The 9,995-nt window shown below is 36.3% G+C and overlaps 1 pseudogene; it reads left to right on the forward strand.

Moving 5' to 3' along the window:
- LOC102481578 (KATNB1-like protein 1 pseudogene) overlaps positions 1-487 on the forward strand; it is a 962-nt pseudogene extending 475 nt beyond the window's left edge.
- The last annotated feature ends 9,508 nt before the right edge of the window (positions 488-9,995 follow it).

Raw genomic sequence — 9,995 nt, forward strand, 5'->3', positions numbered from 1 at the left:
CAGGAATTTGAGATTGAACGTAGGTTTAACTTTCTGGAGAAAGGGAAGTCAACTTGTCGCTGATTTGGTGAGGATAGATGATCTCAGAGTTGTGGTAGACTGTCATCCTGTGCTGACCAGAAGTTGACAGGAGGAAAAACAGTGTATGTCACTTAGCTGCTGGCTAGGCTTGCTGCCTCTTGTAAAGTCACTACTTAAAAACAAATTTGAAGAATATGTAATAGTTGGTCTAAATTGGCTTCAAGCAGTCCTTAAAAGGTGGTGGTCAGTATTATCATCCAAAACAGAAAGTATAAATGATGAAAAGATTCAGATTTTAAAATAACAATGAAATGGATTGGGGAAACAGGAAAACCATCTTACTTTGGTTCCAGGGTATCCTGGTAATATCACTAAGGACGTAGATGCATATTTATTACAGTTTCATTGAGAGAGTTTTGTCTACCGAAGAGCATTTGGTTGTTCAAAACATCCCTGGACTATATGCTTTCTAAAAGAAGATCTCAGCTGAGAACTGTGAACTGTGGAAGAATTCAAAACCATGTTTTCTTTTATAAAAGCACTAATGAAACCCTTACGATCTACTTCACATTGAAGTGGAAAAAAATCTGAAAGGAGCAGCTTCAACCTCAATGAGGTCAAAGCGTACTACGAAGATTGTTCGCCTTTGCTGCATTTGGGATTTACATCGTTATTTTTTCAAGAACTACTGGGTCTTAAGGCAATCCTGCATAAGAATATAATTTATATTATGTGAAAAAATAAGATAGGACTTATTACTAGGAACCACAAAGACCACTCATCGATTTTCTTTAAGATTGTGTTTTATAAAAAAAACTTAAATGTGTGCAGCTATTTTCTTATGTTGAAAAAGACTTTGAATATGTAAGACATCATAGCAAATAATCAATATTAAAATTGTTTTGTCCACACTGAAAAAAAAAGATTAAAGTTCTAGTATCTGGTAAGTCTTTCAATACATATAGATATAATATATATGACAATCATAGCATAAAGAGTAGTATAAAGGGGAACCAGCAGTTAGCATAATGGTTATGTCGCTGGATTCCCATGTAGTCGACCACAGTTCGTGTCCCAGACCCGGTGGCTTAGAACTCACGCCGGGCGCGTGTGCGTGCGTGCCCAAGATCCCGAGAGGAGAAAGGAGGAGAAGGGATTGTGGCGTGACCATTCCCCGGGGGGTGATTTCTCACTTTCTGTCTCTCTGTCTCTGTCTGTCTGGTGAGCACACACGCCCTATAGCAAAAACCTCTCAAAAAGAAAAAAAAGAGTAGTATAAAGAAAATGGCTGTACGCCATCTACATTTAAAAAATTTTCCCCAGCTTTATTGAGGTATACTTGACAAATAAAAATTTAATACAATATTTAAGATATTGGACAGCATGATTATTTTTAATTGCCAAAGAATGTATATACTTTCCAGAGAAATGGAAGACAGACAAAAGAGAAATGGACTTCCATGGGGAGTGGCCATACCATAATCCCTTCTCCTTCATGTCTCCATTTTATTGGGATTTTAAGCATACACATACATGTTTTTCAAGCCTCTAGTGTAGATATTTGAACTGTGCCTGGCCATGTAGGATCTATCTCTCTTAACCATTAAACTACAGGGTTTCTTCAAAATTATATATATTTAAGACATACAGTTTATATATATATATATATTATTGGGCCCAGCAAGTGACATGATGGTTGAGGTGCTAGACTCCCATAAGATCAACTACAGTTCGAATCCTGGACCCAGTGGCTTGAAACTCACACTAGGTGCATGTGTGTGCATGTCCATAATCTTGAGAGGACAATGGAGAAGGGACTGCAGTATGGCCACCCCTAGCGGGTGATATCTCACTTTCCTGCTCTCTGTATCTTTCTGTCTCTCTCTCTGGCAAGTATACGTGACTTGTGACAAATACCTGAAACAAAAGAAAAAAAAAACCAAAATTTAGTATCAACTCTCACAGCAAATTTCAAATATACAGTATTAACTATAGTCATCAGAATGTAATTAGATACCCAGAAATTATTCATCCCATATAACTGAATCTTCATACTCTTTGATCAATTTCTTCCCATTTACCTCACAACCTTCAACTTCTGGCAACCACAGTTCTACTCTCTTTTGTTAGGATTTCAACTTCTTTATTTTATTTACTTATTTTTTCAATTTGCTATAGGACATGTGTATTCACCAGAGAGAGAGTGAAAGTGAGAAAGCAAGCCACTGGATCTGGGACTCAAACCTCAGTAGGTCACATGCGAGTCCAGTGAGTGCCTTAGCCACCATGCCACCTGCTGGCTCCTAAGATTTCAACTTTTTTTCTTCTAGAAAGATGTCTGTTATAGGGCGTGTGCATTTACTGGAGAGACAGAGAGATAGAAAGCAAGAAATCACTCCCCAGAGGAATGGCCACACCACAATCCCGTCTCTTCCATTCTCCTCTAGAGATCTTGCATGCATACACATGCACCTGGCATGAGTTTCAAGCCACTAGATCCAGGACTCGAACCACAGTCGACTACATGGGAGTCCAGTGATGTAATCATTAAACCATCTGCTGGGTCTTGTATCTCAACTTTTTAAAATTTCTTTTACTAGGGAGAGCATATAGGTCCATCCCATGGAAAGTCTCAAAAAGTTCATGAAAATTATGAAAAAACTAAGCATACATTGTTTTAAACATTGTACTTTGATTTTACTTTCCATTTTGAAGTCAGTGTGTGTGTGTTTTCTTTGTCCATTATCTACTGACAGACACACTCTTCTATTGTGGCTATTGTGAGCAATGCAGAATTAGCACAAGGGTGCAGGTGTCTATTCCTTCAGTGTACTGACTTCGTCTCCTTTAGATATAGACTCAGAAGTGAGATCGCTGGATCATGTGGTAGTTCTATTTTTAATCATGTGAGGAAATTCCATATTGTTTAGCAGTCTATATTTTACTGGAAGTGGTCAAATATTAACTCTAAAAATACTATGAAACGTTTGGGACGTATATTGCAATCCTAGAACAGCCTCTAGAAAAAATATACAGAGATTATAACCAAAGAAAGTGGAAATCAAAATAAAATATAAACAAATATTTGAATAATACAAAAACCTGGGATAAAAAAAAAAGAAACAGAGGGAACCAGCAGTTAGTGTAATGGCTATGTCGCTGGACTCCCATGTAGTCGACCGCGGTTCACGTCCTGGACCCAGTGGCTTAAAACTCACGCCAGGCGCGTGTGCGTGCATGCCCAAGATCCCAAGAGGAGAATGGAGGAGAAGGGATTGCAGCATGACCATGCCCCCTGGGGGGGGGGTGATTTCTTGCTTTCTGTCTCTATGTCTCTCTCTGTCTGGTGAGCGCATGCGCCCTATAGCGAAAAACCTCTCAAAAAAAAAAAAAAAAAAAAAATCAGAAAACAAATAGTAAACTATAAACCTAAATTCAACCATACAAATAATTATATTAAAAGGAAATAGTTGAAATACTAATAAAACACAGAGCTCATCAGATTGGATAAATAAAACAGGAACCAGCTAGATGTTGTCTACAAGAAACCTCAATTAAATATGACATAGATTCAGGGTAAAGGGTTGAATAAGATAATTGCCATGCAAATATTAATCAGAAGAAAGCCAGGAGAGGTATATTAACACCAAAGCTGACTTCAAAACAAGAAGTATTATCGAGATAAAGAGGACTCTTATATAATAAAAGATTATATATGAGGATCAAGAGAACACAAAAATCCTAAATGTATATACACAGTAAAGAGCTTAAAGATACATTAGGCAGACCCAGACACATGGTGCAGGTGAGAGGGCACTGCTACACCAGGCTGGAGTATGAAAGGCCCAGGGTGGTTCGATTCCACACCAGTGTGAACCTGCCAGGCATGGTGATGCACACCTAAAATCCCAACTAACTGGGAGACTGGACAAGAAAATTGCAGCATGGCAAGACCCTGTCAAAAACACACACACACAAAAATAAAAAACTCACATTATATCTCTCTCTTTCTTCCTATTGCAAAACAAACAAACAAAAAACAAAAACAGAAAGAAAAGAAAGAAAAAATGCATTCAACAAAAACCAGGAGAACTGAAAAAATAGACAAATTCACAATTGTAATTCGAGTTTCTTCCTTTCTCAGTAATCAGATATAAAAGTCTTAAACAAAACTATCAATCAACTTGGTCAAATTGACATTTATAGAACATTCCATAAACATAGCAGAACACATACTCTTTCCAAGTACATAAGGAATATTTATCGAGAAAGATTATATCGGAAAGACATCTATGTTAATATATTAGAAGACTTAACATCACTAAGGCGATAATACTCACCAAACTGATCTACAGATTGAATGCAATCCTCATCAAAAGTCCAACAGAACTTTTAGTAGAAGTTGATAAACTGATCCAAAAATTTGAAAGATTCAGAATAGCCAAACAATGTTGAAAAAAGAGAAAAGGTAGAAGAATTCACACTTCCTGATTTCAAAACCTGCTTCAAAACTGCAGTAATCAAGACACGGTGATACCGGAATAAGAATAGATACGTAGATCATTGGAAGAGAATCGAGAGCTGATCAATAAACCCATACGTCCATGGATAACTGACTTTCAATAAGGGTACTAAGACACTTTAGCTGAGGAAAAGAATGGTCTTTTCAAATTAGGGTGCTGGGATAACTAGTTTTCCATGTGCGCAAGCATGAGTTTAGACTCGTACTTCGTATAATGTGAAATATGGTTCAAAATGGATCAAGGACCTAACGGCAAGAGTTAAACCTGTAACACTCTTAGAAGAAAACAGAGATACAAATCTTTGCAACCTTGAATTAGGCAATGATTTTTTTAGATATGACACCTAACACACAAAGAAAGAAGAAAACGTTTGTGCAAGTGACATATAAAAGGATTCCTAACAGTGAGTGCTTAAGGAAATGCAAATCCAAGCCACAGTGAGGGCCAGTTCCATGGTGCAGCAGTGTTGGATTGCTCAAGAGAAATCGGATCCCACATGGAGACTGTCATTTGAATCCCTAGCTGCGTCAGCCTGAAACATGCCAGGCACACACATTAGAGCCCATTATTCAACAGGCTAGAGAACAAGAGGAAAAAGATGGCAGGGTAACCTAACCAGTGAGGGTGCTTATTCTTTCTCTCTCTTATGTGCATACACATGCTATCATGAATAATTTTTTTAAGTAAGAAATCACTTCATATCTACTAGAATAGCTCAAATAAAAACTAGAAAAAATATGAGAAAGTTTGGGGCCAGCAGATGGCATAATGGTTGTGTTGCTGGACTCCCACGTGGATGACTGTGGTTTGAGTCCCAGACCCGGCAGCTTGAAACTCGCACTGGGCACACATGCATGAGTGCCCAAAATCCTGAGAGACAAATGGAGGAAAAGGAATTGCACATGGTCATACCCCCTGGGGTGTGTGTGTGTGTGTGGGGGGGGGTGATTTCTCCCTTTCTATTTCTCTATCTCTCTGGTGAGCACATACACCCTATAGCAAAAATCTCTCTAAAAAAAATAAAAAATTTGAACTCTCATACTTTACTTGAGAAATTATAAAATAGTACATCTTCTTTGGAAAACAGTTTTGGAGTTCCTGAAAACATTAAATGTAGAGTGACCCTAGAACTCAGTAATTTCACTCCTACATATATTCTCAAGGAAAATGAAAACATATACCCACATGAAATTTTGCATATGAGTGTTCATAGCCACTATTCATTATATACAAAAAGTGGAAACAACTCAGTGTTTCTTAAGTGATGAATGGACAAACAAAATTTAGTATATCCCTACCATGAAATATTCTCAACTATGAAAAGAAATGAAGTGCTAATACATTGTACAACATGGATGAAGCTTGAAAACATACTTAGGAAAAAAGAAGAAAAGAAGGAAAGAAAGAAAAGAAACAAAAGGCCACAAATTATATAATTTTATTTCTATTAAATGTCCACAATATGCAAATCCCATTAAAGACAAAGAATATAAGTCTGGAGAAAGAGAGAATGTAGTGACTACTATAGGTACAAAGTTTCCTTCGAGGGTAACAAAAATGATCTGGAATTAGTGGTGGTGCTTGCACAACCTTGTGAATATAGTAAAAAGAAGCTACTGTATGCTTTTAAGTGATTAATTTAATGGTATGTGAATTATCTATAATAAAAATGAAAAAGACAGACCGTGGTAAGGTTTGTTAACCTTGATAATTTTCTTAAAAATTTAAATCATACAAAATGACTATCTCACCATAACATAATTAAACTAGAAACTCTAAATATTTGTAAATTAAATGACACATTTTCTAAATGACACATGTCAAAGAGTCTTGAAAGAAATTAGAAAATATTTTGAATGGACTGGTAAACAAATACAATATACAAAATTTGCCAGATGCAACTAAAGCTATAGTTAGAGGAAAATTCACAGCATTATATGCTATGTTGGAAAGTAAGAAAGATTCCAATTATGTATTATTTTTTTCCTTTTTTTTTTTTTAGAGAGAGGTTTTTTGCTATAGGGTGTGTGCACTCACCACAAAGACAGAGAGAGACAGAGAGAAAAAAAGTGAGAAATCCCCTGCGGGGGGGGATGGCCAAGCCGCAATCCCTTCTCCTTCATTCTCCTCTCGGGATCTTGGGCACATGCCCAGCATGAGTTTAAGCCACCGGGTCCAGGACTCAAACCACAGTCAACTACATGGGAGTTCAGTAACATAGCCATTACGCTAACTGCTGTTCCCAATTATGTATTTTTTAAATGAAGTAAACCAAAAGCCAGTAGAAGGAAGGAAATAATAAACAGATATCAAGAAACACTATAGGAAGATATCAATTAATTGATCATACTGTATTAAAATGACCAATGATACTTACACAGAGCTTCTGCAAGCTGCAAAGAGCCCAGGCCAATCCATTTGCTCTCAGTATTTGCCCTTTTTCTTTTCAGTCTGTTCCTGTTGAAAGACAATATTTGAACTGATGTTTAATAAAACATGAAGAGGGGCCAGCAAGTGTAGTGGTTAAGGGTGCTGGACTCCCACATGTCCAACCACGGTTTGAGTCCTTGACCTGGTGGCTTCTTTCTCTCTCACTCTCTCTTTCTCTCTGTCTCTGGTCAAATTTAAATAAATAAATAAATAAATAAATAAATGGAGAAATAAAGTTAAATGAAAAATTCTTTAAATTAAAAAATAAATAAGTAAAAATAAAACATGAAGACAGGGTATTTATAGTAAGATATTCTTAAGCTAGTAAAAATTCCTAAAACCCTCCAGTGGATCATCTTCCTAACATTAAAAAGGAGGCAAAGGGACGGACTTTCTGGCTGTGCCTTAAAGAAATATCTGTCAATTATTAAAAGCTTTCTATTTTCCCAAACTTCAAATATTTCGGTTTCTAGTTAATAAGTCAAAGAAAGCTATTTTTCATCTAACTAAACTGATTCTTTGTGCATTTTTCAGGCAAGACCAAATTTTTAAAATGTTTTTTATTTAAAATATTTTCAAACTTCTAAAAAAGCAAAAATGGAACAAAGATTTATTAATATATGCCCATTATTCAGATTTACCATTATTAAGGTTTTATCCCATTTGCTTTATCTTTCTCTCTCTCTCTCACTCTGTCTTCCTCTCTGCTTTCTTCTCTCTTTGTCTACACACACACACACACACACACACACACACACACAGTACTACTTCCCAGAACTGTCTGAAAGTTATAAATATTAAGGTACTTTACCCCTAAATACTCCAGGGTGTATTTCCTAAGAATAGATACAGAACATAACTACAGCAGTTATCAACTTTAGCAAATTTAGCATTGGTATATTATTTTTTATCAGTCTTGCATCTGGATTTCAAGTTTTTCAATTAACCCAATGGCATTTTTCTCTTCCGTACAGAAGCTAATCTAAATCTCACTTCTGTGTTTATCTACCCAAACGACAGGAGAATGCTCAATTGGAAAAGCGCTTGCTCACTGATGTTTATTGTGGCATAATTCACAATTGCTAAGACATGGAACCAACCCAAATGTCTACAAACAGGTGAATGGATTGAAAAAGTGTGGCACATATACTCTGTGGAATACTATTTAGCCATAAAAAACAAGACCCTGGCATTTGATAGAAAGTGGTTGAATAGGGAAGCTCTATTGTTGAGTGAAGCAAGTCAGGATATGAAAGAAAGATATTGTATGTATCCACCTAATGTATACCAACTATCTGCACTCTATGATAAAGATTGAAATATTGGAGGGCATAAAAGCAGTGAAAATAGTTATGGATACTGAAGACAGCATGGAAAGGGGGTGGAAAGAAGGGAAGAGTATAGAGAAGGAAAGCAGGAGAAAAATAGGCATGACATTTGTGGGACACAGAAATGGTTTACTACCTGTTGATGATCGTATGTATAGTGTTCTCAGCTGGACTGGTCTGAGAAGTATTTCATGTTAGGTAAATTCTCTTTACATGCTGAATGATGTACTACGAGTGACTGTTTAAAAATATATATAATAAGAATACAAAAATAATAATAATAATAAAAACGAAAAGCTATTTGCTGATGATGTGGATAGTAATGTCGTCTTGACTGATATTCATGGTAATCCTGCTAGAAAAAGAAATGTTGCACACTGTAAAGATATATGTAATTAACTATAATATAAAAAATAATAAATAAAGTCAAAAAGCTAATCTAGTATTATGTATTGCATCTTATTGTCATGTTTTTTAGTAGACTTTACTGGATCATTTCCGTAGTCCCTTTTCATCTGTTCTGACACTGACATTTTTGAAGAACGCAAATTTTCTATAATTACAGATTCCTTATTTTGGGCTTATTTGATATGTACTCCTGATTGAATTCTACTTATGCATTCCCATCCAGAATACTAATATATGTGATACTGTGTCCTTCTGAGTGTTGTCGCATCCACAGAAACATGATGTCCCTCAGCTTTTCATTGATAATGTTACTTTTGACCACCCAGCCAAGATGTTCATTGGGTTTCTAGTTTTTACAGTTAATATTTTCTCCTTGAAACTAACAAACAATCTGTGGAGACTCACTTTACAGTCACACAAATATACTACATTGTGTCAAAATTTCTCCTAGAGCCATCATCCATTGATGATTTTTATTTGAGCCAGTTTTCAGTGTGATGGTTGCAGAATGATTTTCTCACCCTAGCATTCTCTCCTCCTTTACCAGTCAGCTCTTAGCCCTCCACAAAAGACCTCACTTCTTCCCTACATAACTTGTTAATGTATCTATCATTGATCAGACTCTTATTTTTCAATTATTTATAATGTATTACTTCTCTTTGTTATTTTGGTGTCCAGTTAACCCCAGATTTGGCCTGAGAAAACCCCTTCAAGCCAGTTTCTGTATTATTGTGACATGTCCTGATAAATTTTTTGAACATCTCCTTGTTCTGACTTATGAAGTTTTAGGGATTTTCTGGGCCTAAAATCAGCCATTTCTCTGAAGAGCCCTGGGTCTTGTTTGTAGAGTAGTAACAACCAAGACCTGGACACTGAGAGTGTTCATTGCTACTGGGTGTCTATTTCTGGGTCATTTTTAGCAGAAAGAACTGAGACATATAGATAGATGATAGATAGATAGATAGATAGATAGATAGATAGATAGATAGATAGATAGACAGATGTATATACCTGCATACATATGTACATACAAATACATGTACATACACATAAATACATTTTTGGAACTATGAAGTTACTTTTTTATCCCAATGCCAGTCCATTCCATCAGGATTCTTTCTTGTCTTTTCCATTCAAAATGTATCTGTATTGGGGCCAGCAGGTGGCATGGTGGTTAAAGTGCTGGACTCTCACGTGCCGACTGCAGTTCAAATCCCAGACTTGGTGACTCACTTTCTTACTTTCTCTCTTTCTCACTCTGGTAAGCACATGTGCCCTATAGCAA

Source organism: Tupaia chinensis, unplaced genomic scaffold (genome assembly GCF_000334495.1).
Source record: "Tupaia chinensis unplaced genomic scaffold, TupChi_1.0 Scaffold000392_1, whole genome shotgun sequence".
In the NCBI taxonomy this organism is placed as follows: Eukaryota; Metazoa; Chordata; class Mammalia; order Scandentia; family Tupaiidae; genus Tupaia; species Tupaia belangeri.